The sequence below is a fragment of the Triticum urartu genome, chromosome 4A, assembly GCF_056163025.1.
Source record: "Triticum urartu cultivar PI428250 chromosome 4A, HENAU_Tu73, whole genome shotgun sequence".
In the NCBI taxonomy this organism is placed as follows: domain Eukaryota; kingdom Viridiplantae; phylum Streptophyta; class Magnoliopsida; order Poales; family Poaceae; genus Triticum; species Triticum urartu.
Genome location: NC_141876.1, coordinates 301,218,651 through 301,238,006, shown reverse-complemented (window position 1 = coordinate 301,238,006; position 19,356 = coordinate 301,218,651). Strand labels below are relative to the sequence as shown.

The 19,356-nt window shown below is 48.0% G+C and overlaps 1 pseudogene; it reads left to right on the top strand.

Annotated features, from left to right (window-relative positions):
* Positions 1-3,569: 3,569 nt before the first annotated feature.
* Positions 3,570-11,938, top strand: LOC147975654 (uncharacterized; annotated as a pseudogene).
* The last annotated feature ends 7,418 nt before the right edge of the window (positions 11,939-19,356 follow it).

The following is a 19,356-nucleotide window of genomic DNA, read 5'->3' as shown; positions in this document are numbered from 1 at the left end:
GAAGAAGAGCTGCGGAAGAAGCTCCAGCCACAGGACGACCGGTCGGGACCTAACGACCGACGCCTGAAGACCCACCGGTCGTCTGGCCCGGACCGGACGACCGGCGCACCTGCATTCAAGCCAACATCAGTGGAAGTCCGACGTTTCCAGATGTCTGGCACCCCCTTCACAGAGAAGAACCAGCGGACGACCAGATGACACCGGACGTCCGGTAGCTCCGGAGACACCGGACGACCGGTACCCAGCGGACGTCCGCTACCTGTCTGCGCACAGTATTCGGGCCCGAGGCCCACGTACCCCTTCACTTCACCCCCATTTGCACTTAGACTATAAATAGACCCCCCATTCATCCTAGCGAGGGTTAGCGTTGTGATAGCTCATTTGAGAGATAGAGCTACGCTCATCCATATCGGATCTACTCCTTGAGAGAGACCGCGGCCCCTCTTCGAAGAAGATCCACCTTGGATTCAAGACCCCTTTACGGGAAGATCCCCTTGTGGATTCAAGACCTCCTCACGGAGAAGAACCGGCTACCCTTGTATCGTCCTTAGTTATCTGTGGATCATGTACCTTCTCTTATGTATTCGAGGATCTAGCACATGTGTGATCTATTATTGTTGGTTGAGTGATTCTCTCATGTTTCCTCTTGTGTTTTCCCTCGTTTTCCCCTCGTGTTCTTCGCGTTCTTGGACGGGATCCGCTCCTTTCGTGAAAGATCAACCCCTAGGGTTCCTACCCTACATCACACAGGTATAATAACAAATGAAGGAAACAAATGCAGTCCACTTCAACAAATCTTTGGAACAACATCCGCCTCCTCGCCAGAGTCAGCACCAACACCTTCATCGACATCATCACGGGCACACTTGGGTAGACTCTTAGATGAACCACAGTCTTTGCATCTACCAGTGTGAACATCCCTCACAAAATCAGAAAGCACAAAGTCGTCATCGTCAGAGTCGGGACCTTCACTGACATGTAGTCGCTTGCGCTGAGGATCCTTTCCACCAGCTTCAGTAGTTGTCTTGCCAAGATTCTTGTTCATGCCAGCAACACGTGGACTCCGCCGAGGAGTACCACCTTCCTCAGCAACAAAACTCAGCCTCTTCTTCTGCAAAGCAGGCTGCTTAACTTTGACAAATTTGGCACCCTTGGCACCATATGCAGCTCTTTTCTGCTTCCCCTTCTCCGCACACTCTTTTGAATCACTTTCAAACCTCAACTTCTTCTTTATTTGCGTCAATTCATATGCACGAAGCTGTTCCGAGACCATCCACTCCTGTGTAACTTCCTCTATACAATCAACATACTGCAATTGTGTTTCAGTCAAAACAGGATGTCTCTGGTCAAATTTCACACCAACATCACCCTCTGCAAAATAATGGTCAATCAATTGAGTAACCTCCTCAAACCCAGGCACCCGACATGCAAAACAGACAATGCATCAAAATGAAGTTTAACTATGGTCATTAAAAAGTTCACAAAAAGAAAAAATGCAGTACACTTAGACATATAAATGCAGTGCTCCAATCATAAGCTAAGTAAAAATCAATGCATTGTACAAAAACCTTGAATAAAACAACACTGCAGTTCAGGCATACATATAGTGGAGTTCACATATACAAATAAATGCAGTGCTGCACACACTAACTTCATGATTGTTCCCAACAAAATTACAGACTAGATACAACAAGGCAATGCCAATTTGTACAACATCAAGTAAGCAACATACACAAATAAACAAAGCATTCACATACCAGAATGAGGGGCCACACTTATGGGAGAATATTCAATTGGCGAATTCACTTGATGTCCTCCCTCACTACCGTAATCCTTACCACCAGGACAACGAGAGCCAATTGGTGTTTCATTATGACCACTACAATCACCTACTGGATTAAAAAAAACAGAAACAGAAATTACAAAACATCACATGACAAATAATGCAAATGAATGCTGACAACTAACACAACATAAACAAAATATACACGATGAATTAGGAAACTAGATAAACATCAAACAAAATAAACAAAGCCAAAAATAAGAACTCCACATACCCTGAAATCCTCCTCCCACTCTGCTCGGTGAAGACATGGCGTTTACCTGCAGCACAAGGACGAAGTGACAGATATAAGCACCAAAATCGGCAAAATATGACGAAACCCTATATCCACCTTGCTCTGCCTATAGAGCACACACGAGTATCGACTTCAAATCGAGATAAAATCGCCTGCTTACAGAAAAAATACATAAGAAAAAACCATAACACCAACTACGAGAATCACAAAACTAGACGAGGGGATGATCAAGACTGAGGCCAAGGGGAACGTACCACAAAAAAGGGGATGAACAGCGGCGAGGGGGGGAGGGGGCGGCGACGGGAATGGATGGGAAAGGGCTACGGAAGCGCAGCGGGAAGGGCTGGCGGAGCGGACGATGACACGAAATGCAAGAATAATGACCTCTTGAGGGCGGCGGTTCCGCGCGCGACGACGGTTGCTGTGGTCGATGGCGGTTTTGCTCGAGGGAGAGATTCTTCGGGAGACACTACAAGAGAGGAGAGGTGATTCTTCTCGGTCTCTCTCCCTTTCAGTGGAGCAGTGGGATCGCCTGGGAGGGACACATAGGAGGACCGCGTGGCAAAGGGTTACATAAAATGGGCCGGCCCAAAACGGCTCGGCTAAATAAGATGGACTACATCAAAACGCACATGATGCAGTTCTTTATGAAGAACAATGAAATTCAGACGGTAAAATAAAAAGTAATACATGCAGTTCGTAAAAAAAGTTAAATTCAAAAACAACGCGCGTGTTAAGATAACGCATCCGAAAAAAAGTCTACCTTCAAATAAGTGCCACAACAAAAAAGGGACCCCCCAACCCCCCCACCTCCTGTGCCAGGGACTACAGCAAGTACATGCAAAAACACATGCAGTACGTAGCTCTAGAAAAATACAGCGCATTTGGTTAGATGAAGCAGTACGGTATAATAAGCAATTCAGTTTCGGATTACCTACATGAATAAATACACGGTCTAGTCCACAGCGAAATAGTCGTAAATTGCGGAATACATTATACTTTTTTCAGGGGCTGCAGCAAGGACACGCAAAACATGGTGCAATATGCACCTATAGTCAAAATGCAATTCTTTTTTATAGACGATGCAATGCGGTATGATAACCAGTGCAGTTCCTTGAACACGTAGGATACATATAAACGTGACAAATGCCCATTCGCATAGAAAGTGATGGTTAAAAAAATTACTGATCAAATATAAAATAAAACCATGTTAAAAAAACAACGTTCGCATACAACCACCCAATCCGAGTGGTTCCATCGCCACAAACCGACGATCACAGATGCAACACCAACCCATGATCTACACAACCGCATCGTCGGCGAGATCGTGCAGTTCATCCGATGTGGCCATCCCACCCCGCGCCCTCCCCTTAAATTCAGACCCCTGCCAAAGGCCTTCTCATCCACAACAACACAAGTATCCATTGCGCTACAACCAAATCTCTCCCTCACATCGATCTTCACAGAAAACACCAAGCCCTACTACCGGCGATGGCGTTCTCCGAAGAATACAAGGACGTGGAGGCCCACGGCAACACCAAGTTGCACGTCATCCACACCAACGACAAGAAGTAGATGGTGATCTCCCTCGCGCAGTACGAGCACAACCTCAGGCTCCAGCTGAGGGAGTCCTGGACTAAGGGGTCCTCGGGCGTCCGGCCTGTTAGCCATGGGCCAGACTGATGGGCTGTGAAGGTACAAAGACCGAAGACTGCACCCGTGTCCGGATGGGACTCTCCTTGGCATGGAAGGCAAGCTTGGCGACCAAATATGTAGATTCCTTTCTTTGTAACCGGCCTTGTGTAACCCTAGATCCTCCTGGTGTCTATATAAACCGGAGGACTTAGTCTGGAGGAGAGACATTATCATAACCATACAAGCTAGGCCTCTAGGGTTTAGCCATTACGATCTCGTGGTAGATCAACTCTTGTAATACTCATATTCATCAAGATCAATCAAGAAGGACGTAGGGTATTACCTGCATAGAGAGGGCCCAAACCTGGGTAAAACATCGTGTACCCTGTCTCTTGTTACCATCGACCTTAGACGGACAGTTCGGGACCCCCTACCCAAGATCCGCCGGTTTTGACACCGACATTGGTGCTTTCATTGAGAGTTCCATTGTGATGTCGCCAAAAGGTTTGATGGCCCCTTCAATCGTCAATAATGACGCTGTCCAAGGAGAAACTTTCCTCCCCAGACAAATCTTTGTGTTCGGCGGCTTCGCACTACGGGCCAATTCATTTGGCCATCTAGAGCAGATCAAAAGCTATGCTCCTAGCCATCAGGTCAGATTTCAGAGCTTGAACTACGTTGCGGACATCCGTGGAGACTTGATCTTAGCCGTATTTAAGACCGCGGGTACCACTCCTGGTCACCCCGAGAGACATGGCCTAAATCTTTCATCAGACTGCATCCAGGAGATAGCTCCCGTAACCGCTCGGGCCTTAGATCCGGAGCAGACTGCGCCATCCAAGGATGGGAAGCTCAACCCCACCACGGAGGCCACAGATTCCCCGGTGTTGGAGACACACATAGACTTGATCTCACATGATAGTTGTGCCACCAAAACTCCGGACTCGTCTCTGGCCGTAAGTTCCGAACCATGTGAGCCCGCGGACGCCGAACTTGATCGTTTATCGATCTTCGAACTCAGCGTCGCAGACATCTTCCAGCACTCACCTTTGGGAGACATGCTAAACTCATTAAAAAAACCTGTCCTTGACGGAGGACTCACAACCCAACTCTATCCGATCCAAACTATGGGCTGACGGTGAAGAATTTTGCTTCCCACCCACCACCCACTTCATAGCCACGGTCGAGGATTTGACCGACACACTTGATTACGACTCCGAGGACATCGACGGTATGGATGACGATGTCGGAGAAGAAGAGGCCCAGAACTTGCCGTTCACCGGATGTTGGACGGCCACTTTCTCGTATGATATATACATGGTGGATGCACCAAAGGAGAACAGCGGTGATGTCAAGGAAGATCCAGCTGAGGATAAACCTTCCGAAATACAATCCAAGCATCGGCGTCAGCGGCGCTGCTGTAAGTAACGCTGCAGTAAAGACAGCAACACCGGCACAGAAGAAGATAACACTCCAGAAGGTGCCGAAGACAACGAAGACCCCATTGAAACAGCTAATGAACAAGATGAACGGGAAGATGGGCAGGTTAGCCCTGGTAAATAGGCCACACACGAAGACTCAGAGGACGGAAGTTATCTTCCGCTCACTAAGGATGAGGTGAGCCTCGACACTGACGATTTCATCGTGCCCGAGGAACCTCTTGAGCAGGAACGCTTCAAGCGCTAGCTAATAGCCACTTCAAGCAGCCTGAAAAAGAAGCAGCAGCAGCTTCAAGATGACCAAGATCTGCTCAATGATGTCCTAGCAGCCGAAGAATACGGCCTCGAGCGCCCAACCAAAAGCTACCCAAAGCGCAAACTGCAACCTCAGTTTGACGAGGAGGCGCCAGAATACATACCACCATCGTACAATGCGGCTGACCGACCACCACGTGGTTGGGACAAAACGGCAACTCACGCCGAACACTAGCCCGCCCCGCCTCATCGCACATGTAAAGGTAAATTAGCCCACGGCCATACATTTGACCTCCGAAAAAACCTGAACAATAAAGAAGGACATACCAGATCAATCTACGGATCGCGAGGACGTGCCTCGGCACGCGATGACGGCCACCTATTCGGACGTGGCAAACTTAGTCATGCGCGGGCTGAAAACCGCAGACGGACTCCATTAGAGCTACATCGCGATACGACCCGATATAGAGGCGCCGCACACCCTCATTGCTTCACTGATGAGGTCATGGATCATGAATTCCTAGAAGGGTTCAAACCCGTGAATATAGAATCATACGACGGAACCACAGACCCCGAGGTGTGGATCGAAGACTTCATTCTCCACATTCATATGGCCCGCGGAGATGACCTGCACGCCATCAAATACCTCCCTTTAAAACTCAAGGGGCCAGGTTGGCATTGGCTCAACAATCAGACTGAAAATTCTATTGGCAGCTGGGAGGACTTGGAAGAGGCCTTCCTCGATAACTTTGAAGGTACATATGTTCGACCGCCGGACGCTGATGACTTAAGCCATATAGTTCAACAGCCCGGAGAGTCCGCCATGAAATTCTGGACTAGGTTCTTAACTAAAAAGAACCAAATCATCGATTGTCTGGATGCCAAAGCCCTAGCAGCTTTCAAACACAGCATCCACGACGAATGGCTCGCTCACCACCTCAGCCAAGAAAAGCCAAAATCCATGGCGGCCCTCACGGCACTCCTGACCCGATTTTGTGCGGGCGAGGACAGTTGGTTGGCCCGTAGAAAAACAATGCAAGCGATGCGGGCACCCCTGAAGTTAAAAATAACAAAGACAAGTCTCAACGCAACAGATACAAGCGTCGAAACAACAGTGACAACACCGAGGATACAGCGGTCAATGCCGGATTCAGTGGCTCCAAGTCCGGTCAGCGGAAGAAGCCGTTCCAAAAGAACAATTCAGGCCCATCCAGCTTGGACCGCATACTTGATCATCCGTGCCAGATTCATGGCACCCCGGAAAAACCACCCAATCATACAAATAGAGATTGCTGGGTTTTTTAACAGGCCGGCAAATTAAACACCGAGAACAGGGAAAAGGGATCACAAAGCGAGGATGATGACGAAGACCCCTGGCAACCGAACACGTGGGGACAGAAGAAGTTTCCCCTTCAGGTCAAAATGGTGAGCATGATATACGCTACACACATCCCCAAGAGGGAGCGCAAGCGTGCGCTCAGGGACGTCTACGCGATAGAGCTAGTCGCCCCAAAATTTAATCCATGGTCGTCCTACCCGATCACTTTTGATCGCCGGGATCATCCGATCAGTATCTGTCACGGTGGCTCAGCCGCACTGGTCCTACACCCAATAATTGATGGGTTCCACCTGACTCGCGTCCTTATGGACGGAGGTAGCAGCCTCAATCTGCTCTATCAGGATACATCGCATAAAATGGGCATTAACCCATCATGGATCAAGCCCACCAGGACTACCTTCAAAGGAGTCATACCAGGTGTAGAGGCCCGCTGGATGGGCTCAATCACACGAGAGGTTGTCTTTGGATCTCTGTACAACTTCCGAAGCGAGGAGTTAATCTTCGATATCATCCCCTTCCGCAGCGACTATCATGCACTGCTTGGATGAACTGCGTTTGCTCGATTCAACGCAGTACCACACTATGCTTATCTCAAGCTCAAGATGCCCGGTCCACGTGGCGTCATAACGGTCTACGAAACACTCTCTCCATATAGAAGAGCACACAGCTGCCTTAGCAGCAGAAGTATAGAATGGCCTTCTCAAGCAGAACCTTAATTCAGCTGCCAAGCCCACGGACACCGTTAATAGGGTCCAAACTACTCTGCAGCAGGAGAGCTCGGCTCGTCAGGAGCTCGACTAGCAATCCGGCCTCCGCTCAGTCCCGATCAAGTGGTGGCATTCGTGTCGCGCGTACATAACTATGCACTCAAAATCCCATGGGCATCGACGGAGGCATAGCTAGCTTGTAGTCCATAGTATGACTCAACCGACATCGGATACACACATACTTTCACTTTTAGTTGTTTCCTTTTCAGGTCTCAATCCCACAGGCCCCATCTGGTGGTCTGGTCATCGGTCCTCTTAAAGGATAAACACACCAAGATGGCGAGAAACGCAGACATATGCGGGACTTTTTAGGTGATTCCGTTAACGATAACTCTACCTATTTTTCAGGACCCACATGCAGCTCTCCCTTGGTTTCGGCATGTCAAATTGCCTGTTGCTTATCGCACTACCTATATCAATGCGCCTTGATGTACTAATTAAATTACAATGAGAACAGTTTGCGGCTGGAGCTTTCAGACTCCAGCTTTTTACCTTTGCACCTTTTCTGTTTTCTTTCTCTTTTTTCTCTGAGTTCCCCTGTGGATAACCTTGTACACTTTGGTGCATTTCATGTTCGCCAGGGGCTTCATAGCACCCACACTACAGAAACAAAAGTCCGAACACTTTTTATAAGTATAGTTCGGCACCCCGAATTTAGCATTATATGCATTGGCTCCGAATCATGTCTTTGGTCAATAGTTGGGTTGCCCGGCTCCTATGCTTGCTACCTAACGTTCCGCTATATCGGCTAAGGTAGTAAAGGGAGAACTACTGCGATTGTGCCTTGGTTTATCCAAAGGAGCACCTTACTAGAAAAAGCCGAAAACTGACTGTCATGATGTGGCGAGAGACGGTCAGCTGTTCGGAGGTTACAAATCATTGGAGATTTCTTCCGCATTACGTGATGGATTGGTACTTCCTGATCAGACGCTTACAGCACTCTAGTTCAGATACTAGGGGCTGCGCCCATGTTTTTATTGTCGAACTCCTATGGCTAAGTGAGGGCGTTACAACTGCATAGTCTGGTTGCCTGGTTCGTTGCGCTAAACAACTCCTTCAAGGACCATCTAATTGGATCAAGATTGTTTAGATTCCATCTGAAACACCCCCGTACAACCTATGTGGGGGAAGAAGCCGACGACTGGTTAACCCTCACATTTCATACAACACGGCCGCACAAGAAGTAAAACAACGCGCGTGTTAAGATAACGCATCCGAAAAAAAGTTAAATTAAAAAACAATTAAATTCAGATAGTAAAACAAAAAATAATACATGCAGTTCGTAAAAAAAGTGAAGTTAAAAAACAAAACATGTGTTAAGATAACGCATCCAAAAAAAAGTCTACCTTCAAATATGTGCCACAACAAAAAAGGGGGGGCAACCCCCACCTCCCATGCCAGGGACTGCAGCAAGTACACTGATACGTCTCCAACGTATCTATAATTTTTGATTGTTCCATGCTATTATATTATCCATCTTGGATGTTTTATATGCATTTATATGCTATTTTATATGATTTTTGGGACTAACCTATTAACCTAGAGCCCAGTGCCAGTTTCTGTTTTTCCTTCTTTTTGAGTTTTACAGAAAAAGGAATACCAAACGGAGTCCAATTGACCTGCCAATTTTTGTGGATTTTTTATGGACCAAAAGAAGCCCCCGAAGTAAAAGAGTTGGGCCAGAAGAGTCCCGAGCCATCCACGAGGGTGGAGGGTGCGCCCCCTACCTCGTGGATGACTCGGAGACCCCCCTGACATGAGACCAACGCGAAAAATTTCTATAAATACAGACACCCTCGAAATGAAACCTAGATCGAGAGTTTCGCCACCGCAAGCCTCTATAGCCACCAAAAATCAATCGGGACCCTGTTCCGGCACCCTACTGGAGGGGGGAATCATCACCTGTGGCCATCTTCATCATCCCGGTGCTCTCCATGATGAGGAGGGAGTAGTTCACCCTTGGGGCTGAGGGTATGTACCAGTAGCTATGTGTTTGATCTTTCTCTCTCTCTCTCTCTCTCTCTCTCTCTCGTGTTCTTGATTTGGCACAATCTTGATTTAACGCGAGATTTACTACTATAGTTGTTTCTTATGATGTTTCTACCCCTCTATCTCCTTGTGATGAATTGAGTTTTCCCTTTGAAGTTATCTTATCAGGTTGAGTCTTTAAGTATTTGAGAACATTGATGTATGTCTTGCATGGGATACCTGTGGTGACAATGGGGTGTTCTATTGATTCACTTGATGTATGTTTTGGTGATCAACTTGCGGGTTCTGTGACCTTGGGAATCTATGCATAGGGGTTGCCACACGTTTTCGTCTTGACTCTCCGGTAGAAACTTTGGGGCACTCTTTGAAGTTCTTTGTGTTGCTTGAATAGATGAATCTGAGATTGTGCGATGCATATCGTATAATCATACCCACGGATACTTGAGGTGACATTGGAGTATCTAGGTGACATTAGGGTTTTGGTTGATTTGTGTCTTAAGGTGTTATTTTACTACGAACTCTAGGGCTGTTTGTGACACTTATCGGAATAGCCCAATGAATTGATCGGAAAGAATAACTTTGAGGTGGTTTCGTACTCTATACTAGTCTGTTCGTTTGTTCTCCCCTATTAGTGACTTTGGAGTGACTCTTTGTTGCACGTTGAGGGATTGTTATATGATCCAATTATGTTACTATTGTTGAGAGAACTTGAACTAGTGAAAGTATGAACCATAGGCCTTGTTTCGAAGCATTGCAATACTGTTTGTGCTCACTTTTATCATTAGTTACCTTTCTGTTTTTATATTTTCAGATTACAAAAACCTATATCTACCATCCATATTGCACTTGGATCACCATCTATTCGCCGAACTAGTGCACCTATACAATTTACCATTGTATTGGTTGTGTTGGGGACACAAGAGACTCTTTGCTATTTGGTTACACGGTTGTTTGAGAGAGACCATCTTCATAATACGCCTCCCACGGATTGATAAACCGTAGGTCATCCACTTGAGGGAAATTTGCTACTACCCTACAAACCTCTGCACTTGGAGGCCCAACAACGTCTACAAGAAGAAGGTTGTGTAGTAGACATCATACATGCAAAAACACATGTAGTACACAGCTCTAGAAAAATGCAATGCATTTGGTTACATGAAGCAGTACGGTATAATAAGCAATTCAGTTTCGGATTACGTACATGAATAAATATACGGTCTAGTCCATAGCGAAAAAGTCATAAAATTGCGGAATACATTATAATTTTTTCACGGGCTGCAGCAAGGACATGCAAAAAACGGTGTAGTACGCACCTATAGTCAAAACACAGTTCTTTTTGATAAACGATGCAGTGCGGTATGATAACTAGTGTAGTTCCTTGAACACGTAGGATACATATAAACATGACATATGCCCGTTCTCACAGAAAGTGGTGGCTAAAAAAATTTACTGGTCAAAAAATAAAATAAAACCATGTTTGCATACAACCACCCAATCCGAGCGATTCCATCGCCACAAACCCACGATCACAGACGCAACACCAACCCACGATCTGCACAACCACATCGTCAACGAGATCATGCAGCTCATCCAATGCGTCCATCCCACCCCACGCCCTCCCCTTAAATTCAGTCCCCTGGCAAAGGCCTTCTCATCTACAACAACACAAGTATCCATTCCACTGCCACCAAATCGCTCCATCACATTGATCTCCACAGAAAACACGAAACCCTGCTACCGGCGAAGGCGTTCTCCGACGAGTACGAGGACGTGGAGGCCCACGGCAACACCAAGTTGCACGTCATCCACACCAACGACAAGAAGTAGATGGCGATCTCCCTCGCGCAGTACGAGCGCCGCCTAAGGCTCCAGCACCACAAGATCGTCGGGATTGATCTTGAGTACAACAACAAGCATGAAGCGACGCAGAAACCCACCCTCGTCCAACTCTTCGTCGGCAAGACTCAGCCGGTGCTGCTCTTCCAACTGAGCGCCGCTGGAAGGTGCACCGTCTTCGACAACTTCCTCGCCGACCCCAGGTACACCTTTCCTGGCTTCTCCATCGACAGCGACAAAACCAGGCTAGAGCGCGTCAATCTGGAGGTCGCCAACTTCGTCGACATCCAAAAGGAGTGGAGGGTGCCTGAGGCAACCAAGGAGTTGGACTCCCTTGGAGACACCTTCGGCATGCTCATCGACGACTACTACAACAACATGAAGAAGAAGATCACCAACGATGAACACAGGCGCTAGGCCACCCTGCCTCTGTCCACGAGGCACATCGAGTAGGTGGAAAAGGATGCTTACGCAGTGTATGAGATATGGAACCGCATCACCCTCACCCAGGATGGGCTTCGCCGTGCAAAGCTAGAGAAGGAGGAGCCCCCCAAGAAGCACGCCAGGAAAAACGGTGGATGGGGAGACGCTAACTGGTGAAGAAGTAGACAGTGCCGGCCAAGAGCCAACAATGCTAGCATCGTTTTAGAATTATCATCAAATTTGCTTTCTGTTGTTTGCTTATGTATCGTTAGTTTTCTTGTGAACATTTGCTTTTGCTGAACTTAGTTGGCTTGCCATGCAGAATAGCTTGTAATGATGAACTTTGATTATGTTAGATTGCTTTCTGTTGAACTTAGTTTGTTGGTGATGAACTTGTCATACAGAATGCTTGTGATCGTCTGTGTTATGTTGTTTTCTTATGTATCATTAGATTCTAGAAGTGCACAAAACAGACAAAAATGTAGTGCGCAAATAGGAAGCATGCAGTGCAAAATGTGTACGAATGTAGTACAGAATCTATCGAATGCAGTGCACACATACCCAAAAAGCAGTGCACGCCTCTACATTTGAAAAAAATACATAAAAGCACAAAACACGAAAAGAAAATGCGACCTATATATGTAGTGCGGAATATGTGAACATGCAGTACAGAAACACGAACAATGCAGTGCACGAATGATTTACTAAGCAGTACACGCCCATACATTTGAAAAAATATGCAAGACGAAAAAATACAAAGAAAAAATAAAAAGAAAAAAATTTGACCACCCAGGTGCAACCAGGCCCCTGCCAGTCTTGAAGTAGATATGCGCCCATAGCAGGCGAGTCGTTTTGAGCCACGATGCATGGGGCAGGGCACACATGGGCCCACCAGTTAGAGAGCATAGAGAAGCGAACGCCGTGTATAAGTGCCCAAATAAGTAACTAGAGGAGTTCGATACAGCTGCCTCGCCAGCACTTAGAAACAGGTCGAGCGCGCCCTCCACGGGCGAGGTGGGACTAAACATTAGGGCACACACACAGCGCACCGGGAACCAGCCATACTGAAAGGCCGACTTGGGCCGAATACATCTTCACTCCCCAAAGACAGGCCCAACAAGCAAAGGAGAGGCTGCTGAAAATTAAAAAAAATCCTACATACCACTCCACAAACACAGGCCCAAAAACGCGTTACGTGGTTTGTTGTGAAACTACAATGCAGTTCGCTATGTTCAAGTAAGCAGTCATGTTGCTTCTCAAATGCATTCGGGTACACTGAATCAGAATCAATCAACCACCTAATACCAAGCACAACATTTATTACTTTCGTTGCTCAATTGGTTGCATAAAAACCTATCCATTCGTGCTCCAGACGGACACAACTCCTCCCCATGTTCCTCTTTTTCTTCAAATCATAGATCTATGGTTCATCCCATCCCCAGCTGTTCTTTGAAATTCCACTGAACCAGCCACGGACTGTAAGTGCGGGTGTTTGGCAAGGATGGCGCTGGTAGCGGACACATGCGTGTATGTAGAGGGTCTAGACCTCACCAACACTGAGTGTCGCAGCATGCTCGGGTGCTTGATGATACCCAACAGGGGGTTTCTGTCGGATGTGGGGTTCCAGCAAACCCTTAAGGTTCAAACATTGGGGTGCGCGCGAAGTCTTTCCTTCCTACCGATCTATGCCCTAGCTCGCTAAGATCTCGCGGACAAACTCGACGAATTCGCAACACAGAAAGACACGAGGTTTATACTGGTTCGGGCCACCGTTGTGGTGTAATACCCTACTCGAGTGTGGTGGTGGTGGATTGCCTCTAGGGTAGATGATGAATAGTACGAGGGAAGAAGAGCCTCCTGAGGTTGAGGTGTTCTTGTGAGTAGGCTCTTGATCGTGTTGGATCAAGCTAAGATGAGATGCCTCTACTATGGTGGCTAGCTCTACTTATATAGGCCTTGGTCCTCTTCCCAAATATCGAGCAGGAAGGGAGCCAATGTAACACCCTCGATGCGACTATATCTCCCACGTGTTGGGGCACGACTTAGAGGCATAATTGCATTGAAGGCATATGTCGCAAGTTAGGCAATCTTCACAAACATCCCATGTAATATAATTAATAAAAGGGGAGACAACATAGTTGGCTTACACTCGCCACGTCAATCAAGTACATATATAACATTACATCATCCAAACACTCATGGCCCGTCTACGGCGCCAAAATAAAAGATAACCCAACATGCGACATAGTCCCGATCACCCCCAACTGGGCACCACTACTGATCATTAGGAAAGGAAACATAGTATCGTTGAGAGTCCTTGTCAAACTCCCACTTGAGCTCAAGCGCGTCACCTGGAGCAGAATCATCAGGCCCTGCATCTGGTGTAATAGTAATCTGTGAGCCACAGGGACTCAGCAATCTCGCACCCTCGCGATCAAGACTATTTAAGCTTATGGGTAAGGCAAGGTAAAATATGGTGGAGCTGCAGCAAGCAACTAGCATATATGGTGGCTATCCTGTTCGCAAAAGAGAGCGGGAAGAGGAGGCAAAGCGCGAGCAAGAAACAAGAGGACAAACTGCGCAAACATTACTCCAACATCGTGTCCACTTCCCGGACTCCGCCGAGAAGAGGCCCTCACGGTAACTCACATGGCTGATTCATTTTAATTAAATTAAGGTTCAAGTTATCTACAACCGGACATTAACAAATTCCCATCTGCCCATAACTGCGGGCACGGCTTTCGAAAGTTCAAATCCTTGCAGGGGAGTCCCAACTTAGCCCATGACAAGCTCTCACGGTCAACGAAGGAATAGACCTCCTCCCGAGACGTTCCGATCAGACTCGGTACCTCGGTTCTTCAAGACACTTCGACAGGTTAAAACAAATCCAGCAACACCGCCCGAATGTGCCGACAAATCCCGATAGGAGCTGCACATATCTCGTTCTCAGGGCACACTCAGATTGTCCTAGGTACGGGTAGGCCAGCCCAGAGTTTTCCCTGGTGGCCACCGGCAACTGACAGGTGGACCAACACTCAGAGGAGCACTGGCCCGGGGGGGGGGGGGGTTAAATAAGATGACCCTCGGGCTCCGGAAACCCAAGGGAAAAAGAGGCTAGGTGGAAAATGGTAAAACCAAGGTTGGGCGTTGCTGGAAAAGCTTTAATCAAGGTGAACTATCAAGGGGTTCCCATTATAACCCAACCGCGTAAGGAACGCAAAAATCCGAGAACATAACACTGATATGACGGAAACTAGGGCGGCAAGAGTGGAACAAAACACTAGGCGAGAGGCCGAGCCTTCCACCCTTTACCAAGTATATAGATGCATTAAGATAACATGGCAATATAATGATATCCCAACAAGTAAATAAATGTTCCAACAAGGAACGGTCTCCAATCTTCATCTGCAACTAGCAACACTATAAGAGGGGCTGAGCAAAGCGGTAACATAGCCAATCAACGGTTTGCTAGGACATGGTGTGTTAGAGGTTTGAAATGGCAATTTGGGAGGCTTGAAAGCAAGTGGTTGGCATCGTAGCATTGGCATAGCAAAAGAGCGAGCAATCTAGCATAGCAAAGATAGTAGTGATTTCGAGGGTATGATCATCTTGCCTACAAAGTTGTCAGAGTTGACTGGATCCTCGAAAGCAAACTCAACGGGCTCCTCGTTAGCGAACTCGTCTCCCGGCTCTACCCAAAAAAGACAAACAAGATAACGGAACACAATCAACCACGTGCAAGGATCAAACAATATGATGCAAACATGGTATGCTATGCGGGATGTGATGCGGGATGCATATGCAAGATTTGACAAGGGATGCATGAGCCTGGCCTCAACTTGGAAATCCAAGTGTACCACTGGAAATATGAGATGAAATCGCTTGAAAACGATATAAAGAACGCCGGAATCGGAGTTACGGTTTGGAAATGGCAAGCAATTCAAATATGACACCGGTCTGCGATTTACACCAAGTAGCCATCTAAATGCAATGAGATGAACATGCTACAGCACCCAAACATGGAAACAAAATACATGGAAGGGATGAATTCAAGAATCTTAACAAAAGTCTAGCACTGAGCTACGGCCAATTCCTCCATTAACAGGTTCAAACAAGCATGGCAAAAATGCATATGGTAAACAGATTTCAGACTTGGTGAAATTTACACTTGTCTGGAAGTTCTGATCAGGTAGCACTCTTTGGGGCAACAAAACTACATGCTACAGGACCTGAACATGGCAAAGTAAAACATGGCATGGAGCTAATCAAAGAGCTTAAAATGTCCCTTAGTGATCTTGAGCCAAAAGGGATCAGAAAATACAATTGCAAGCATGTGAACATAGCAAAAGCATAATCAGTTTTCAGACTTAGTGAAAACTGGGGCATGCTGAAAGCAGATATCAAGTAGGCATGTTTACGAGCTCGATGCACTCACTACGGAGCAAGTCATGACCAACTAAGCATACACCCATCAAGAATACACAAAATGCAAGTTAGACATGGCAAGAACAATAGCATAACATGCACGGATCAACTACAACATCCTCGGCAAAATCGCTAACAAGTAGACAATCTGCCTAGATTCACGAAGTAGCAAAAGTAGAGCTCGATTGACTCAAGCTAGGGTGCTACATAATTGCAAACAAAGACATGGATGCATAGAGCACTACAAAATTAACAAAACATCCTTACTGATAATCCTCAAAAGAGGTACGGATCACTAGGAAACAACATGAACATATGGCCATATGAGATAAACAGCTCAAGGACTTGGTGGAAATGCTAAGTCCCTGAAATCAGCATTACCAAGTGCCTCAGTTTGCAAGCTTGTGCTAGTCACCACACACATCGCAAAAATACATGGGTTGCACCTCTGGAAAGATGACAAAACCCTTAACAAAACATATGTAGAACTCATGGGTATATCATGCACACAATAATCATGGAAAAAATGACAAATATCTAAATGAAGTAGCAGATCTGACAATTATCTCAAGTAGCACTCTTCTAACAGCATTTCGGGCATCAAGATGAGATCGAATGAAAATGATGCAGTGAGATGAAATTATGTACTCTCTGAGACGAGCATTTTGATATGCTATATGCCAAAAACGGAGCTACGGATGCGGAGATATAACATGATGAACATGAGGACATGAACTAGGGTTAGGAAGAAAAGTCAACCGTCTGGATTTTCAGATCTGAGAACACTGTAGCGTTCGACCGGGTACTGTAGCCGAATCGAAGGTCGCCGGAGATGAGTTCGACGGTAGCGGAGAAAAATGGCCGGGGCTCCAGGCGAGGTGGCCGGAGACCTCGCCGGAGATGTGCGCGGCGGCGCTGGACGGGCCCCGCGGCGGGTGGCGCGCGCGGCGGCGAGATCCGCCGGCGTCGGGGCGGCGCCGGAATGAGGGGGCGGTGACCGGCGATGGCGGCCGCGGCAGTCAGCGGCGTCCGGCCGCCGGAGACGGCGAAGGAGGCGGCGGCGCTCGGGTGCGCGGGTGCGGGCGGCAGCGCTGGCCGGATGGGCCGGGGGGGCGGATGCGGGCTCCCGCGAGCCGCAGCGGAGGATGCCGGCCGGGGACAGGTGGCGTCTCCCGGTTGGGCAGGCGGTGGCGGCGGACGCGTCCGGCTCCGTCCGGACGTGTCCGGTGGCGGCGGAGATCCGATTTTTAGGGTTCGAGAGAGGGGATCCGCGAATTTAGAGGGGGTCTATATATAGGCATAGGAGGAGCTAGGAGAGTCCAAATGAGGTGCGGTTTTCGGCCACGCGATCGTGATCGAACGCTCTAGATGATGGAGAGGGTTTTGGTGGGTTTTGGGCCAACTTGGAGGGGTGTTGGGCTGCAACACACACGAGGCCTTTTCGGTCCCTCGGTTAACCGTTGGAGTATCAAACGAAGTCTAAATGATATGAAACTTGACAGGCGGTCTACCGGTAGTAAACCAAGATCGCTTGGCAAGTCTCGGTCCAATCCGGAAATGTTTAATCCTCACACACGAAAGAAAGGTAGAAATGACCACCGGAGGAGAACGAAGCGCCGGAATGCAAAACGGACAACGGGGAAAATGCTCGAATGCATGAGATGAACACGTATGCAAATGCAATGCACATGATGACATGATATGAGATGCATGACAATGACAACAACACACGGAGACAAAAACGCGAACTCGAGAAAATAAAATAACTTAAGGCTGAAAACGCCAAGAGTTGGAGTACATATTGGGAAAGTTACATCCGGGCAAATTTGAAGGGGGCAGCTAGTACAAGCTATCCTGACAAAAGTGGTCTTCGCCTGCAAAAAGCTGTGGCGGTGACGCCATCTTGGGCTCCACGATGACCTCCGTCTTGCCGTCCTCCTGGTCTTGGTCTTGTTGCACCAATATAGCAACCTTTGGCTGATGCCTTGGTACTCTTCGCCTGTGCTGGCCTCCTTAGCACCAAAGAGGAAATAAGGACGTTGTGGGCACTGGAGCCCGCCTGGTATCGTGCGTCATGGCTCACGTCATGAGGGCCTCATGAGGTTTGCCCCGCCTTGATATCTCCGCTCCTCCTAAGCCTGCCTGGCTAGGCTACTCCAGAGGAGGTGTTGCAACGTCTGCCTCGCGAGGCTTGGACCCTCGCGAGGGTCTTGGATGCCTTCTTGATGAAGATGGGCCATACGGCCTGCTGGCTTAGCCACGCCGTGGGCCACAGGCAGGCAAGTCTGGGGACCCTCGTTCCCAGAACACCGACAGTAGCCCCCGGGCCCAAGGTGTGCTCGGGCTTGGCTTCGCGGCGAAGCCAAGGGCCAAGTACGGAGCTCCGCGGGCCCGAAAAGCCTGCAGCCTCGATTGACGCATGGTGGTTGATTGGACGTAGGCGTCTCCGCTTCCCCACGCTGCCTCGGCAACTGCATGACTTGACAAGTCCATGCGACATGCAAGGAAAACTGTTATTACCTGCAATCATGAGAGATGCCGGTTGGCCTTCTCTTGCTATAAATGGGGAGGGGGCGGAGCCCCTGTTGCCCATCTCTTCCTTGCTTGCTTGCTCCTTCCTCCTCGCTCCATCACTTGCAGTGACACCCATGGCACCAGAAGGAAGTTCTCCGCCGCCGAGAAGGGGAATGTATCGCACGACTTAGCGGCATAACCGCATTGAAAGCAATGTCGCAAGTGAGGTAATCTTCACACAACCCATGTAATACATAAGGGAAAGACATACATAGTTGGCTTACAATCGCCACCTAGCCTCTTTTTCCCTTGGGTTAGGCCAGCCCAAGGGTCATATTTATTTTAACCCCCCCCCCCGGGACAGTGCTTGTCTAAGTGTTGGTCCGAAATGGGCAGCCTGCGGGGCCACCTCGGGGAAACTTGAGGGCTGGGTTACTCGTAGCTTGAACTATCTGGTGTTGCCCTGAGAACGAGATATGTGCAGCTCCCATCAGGATGTCGGCGCATCGGGCAGCTTTGCTGGACTTGTTTTACCATTGTCGAGGATGTCTTGTAACCGGGATTCCGAGCCTGATCGGGTCTTCTCGCTAGAAGGAATATCCTTCGTTGACCGTGAGAGCTTGTGATGGGCTAAGTTGGGACACCCCTGCAGGGAT